The sequence below is a fragment of the Cynara cardunculus genome, assembly GCF_001531365.2.
Source record: "Cynara cardunculus var. scolymus isolate 2C chromosome LG 15, CcrdV1, whole genome shotgun sequence".
Lineage (NCBI taxonomy): Eukaryota > Viridiplantae > Streptophyta > Magnoliopsida > Asterales > Asteraceae > Cynara > Cynara cardunculus.
In genome coordinates, this window is record NC_037542.1 from 7699885 (window position 1) to 7702842 (window position 2958).

Sequence of the window (2958 nt, forward strand, 5' to 3'; positions counted from 1 at the left end):
ACGCCGTATCGTTTAGCTCCATCCGAACTGAAGGAATTGGCAACACAGTTGAAAGATTTAACTGATAAAGGATTTATAAGGCACTTCGCCTTGGGGTGCTACGGTTTTGTTTGTCAAAAAGAAGGATGGATCTATGCGAATGTGCATAGATTATCGTGAATTGAATAAATTGACAATCAAAAACAAATATCCTTTACCGAGAATTGATGATTTGTTTGATCAACTGGTAGGGGAAAATTATTTCTCCAAAATCGATTTGAGATTAAGGTATCATCAGCTTAAAGTCAGAGAAGAAGATGTTGCCATAACAACATTCAGAACAAGGTACGGGCATCACGAATTCTTAGTTATGCCATTCGACTTAACTAATGCACCTGCAGCTTTTATGGATCTGATGAATAGGGTATGCAAAGAATATCTTGATAAATTCATTATTGTATTTATCGATGATATTCTTATATACTCTAAGACTGAAGAAGAACATGCAAAACATCTTCGTCTGATACTGGAATTGTTGAAAAGAGAAAAGCTATATGCTAAAATGTCCAAGTGTGAATTCTGGTTAAGAGAAGTTCAATTTTTGGGTCATGTTATCTCAGAAGCCGGAGTATAAGTTGATCCAATGAAAATAGAAGCAGTTGAAAAATGGGAAGCTCCAAAAACTCCATCTGAAGTTCGTAGCTTTTTGGGTTTGGCAGGTTACTACCGGAAGTTTATTCAAGACTTTTCTAAGATAGTCGTGCCATTAACCAAATTGACTCGAAAGAATGTTAAATTTCAGTGGGAAAACAACAAAAGTTTTCCAACTATTAAAGGATCACCTCTGTAGTGCGCCGGTATTAACTCTACCAGATGGATCTGAAGACTTTGTAGTATACAGCGATGCTTCAAAGTTAGGGTTGGGATGTGTTTTAATGCAAAGAGAAAAAGTAATCTCTTATTCATCAAGACAATTGAAAGAGCATGAGAAATAGTATCCAACTCATGATATGGAGTTAGCTGCAGTAGTATTCGCTCTAAAAATTTGGAGGCATTATCTTCTGGGAACCAAATGCCAAATTTACACAGATCATAAGAGTCTACATCATTTGTTCAGCCAGAAAGATTTGAATATGCGACAACGTCGGTGGATTGAGTTAGTCAATGATTATGATTGTGAAATTCTTTACCACCCACGAAAAGCCAACGTGGTAGCTGACGCTTTGAGTAGAAAGGAAAGGAGTGGAACCATCAAAACTGTAGTAATGAGAATGAATTTGATTCCTGATATTCGTAAGGAAATTCAGAAGTGCCAACAAGAAGCTGTGAAAGAAGAATTTGTTAAAACAGAAAAGTTGGGTAAGATGATCTCAACCTTGGAACCAAATGATGAAGGACTTATGTGCTTTCAAGGACGAATCTGGGTACCACATTTTGGAGATATCTGAAGTAGGATATTGAATGAAAGTCATAAATCCCGATACTCTATCCATCCAGGTACCAATAAGATGTATCAAGATTTAAAACCTTTTTATTGGTGGCCAGGATTGAARAGAGATATAGCACGGTATGTGGAACAGTACCTAACATGTTTACAGGTCAAGATTGAACACCAGAGACCTTATRGAAGCCTCCAATCTTTGGAAATACCTGTATGGAAATGGGATCACATTACCATGGATTTCGTTATGAAATTACCACGAACACCAAAAGGATATGACGTGATTTGGGTAATTGTGGATCGTTTATCTAAATCTGCACATTTTMTACCGATAAGAGAGAAATACTCTTTAGAAAAGCTAGCACAGATTTACATTAAAGAAATTGTTACCAGACACGATGTTCCCTTGTCTATTATCTCTGATAGAGACAGTCGGTTTACTTCAAAGTTCTGGGAAGGGTTACAAAAAGCTCTGGGGTCTGAAATTCGACTAAGTACAGTTTATCATCCACAGACTGATGGACAGAGTGAAAGGACTATTCAAACTCTTGAAGATATGTTGAGAAGCTGTATTATTGACTTCGGAGGATCATGGGAAGATCACTTACCATTAATAAAGTTTGCATATAACAACAGTTATCATTCCAGTATACAAGCGGCACCATATGAAGTATTGTACGGACGTAAGTGTAGAACACCATTGTGCTGGAATGAAGTGGGTGAAAAACAGCTAACGGGTCCTGAAATTGTTCAAGAAACTTCTGAAAAGATTGAACAAATCCGTGAAAGAATCAAAACATCACAGGATCGCCAGAAAAGTTATGCAAATAATTGTCGAAAATCCATTGAATTTGATGTAGGCGATTTTGTAATGTTAAAAGTTTCGCCATGGAAGGGTGTTATCAGATTCGGGAAGAAAGGAAAGCTCAGTCCAAGGTATGTCGGGCCGTTCAGAATATGTAAGCGAATTGGGCCAGTAGCATATCAGTTAGAGCTGCCAGAAGAGCTGAGTCAAATTCACAACACTTTTCATGTGTTGAACCTACGAAAATGTTTGGCTGATCCGAATCTAGCTGTACCTTTGACAGAGATTCAATTAGACAGTAAGCTGAATTTTGTAGAAACACCAGAAGCCGTAATTGACAGAAAGGTCAGGGTGTTGAGAAACAAAAAGATAGATCTGGTTAAAGTTCAGTGGAAGTTTCACAAAGGACCGGAAGCAACATRGGAATTGGAGTCAAAGATGAGATCAGAATACCCGTGGCTTTTTGATTAAAGGAATTCCGGGACGGAATTCTTTTGAGGGGTGGATAATGTGATAACCAGATCATGGTTATTACCCAAGGTATTTAATATAACGTGATAACATGATAAGTTGATACATGTTGGTATGTGGAATTATGTAATTATTGAATATATATATATATATATATATATATATAAAATTAAAATGCATGCATGAAATATAAATGTATGTATGTGTATGCATGTTTATGTGTGCATATTGGGTATGCATGAGGTGGAAAGAGGGAAGGCGG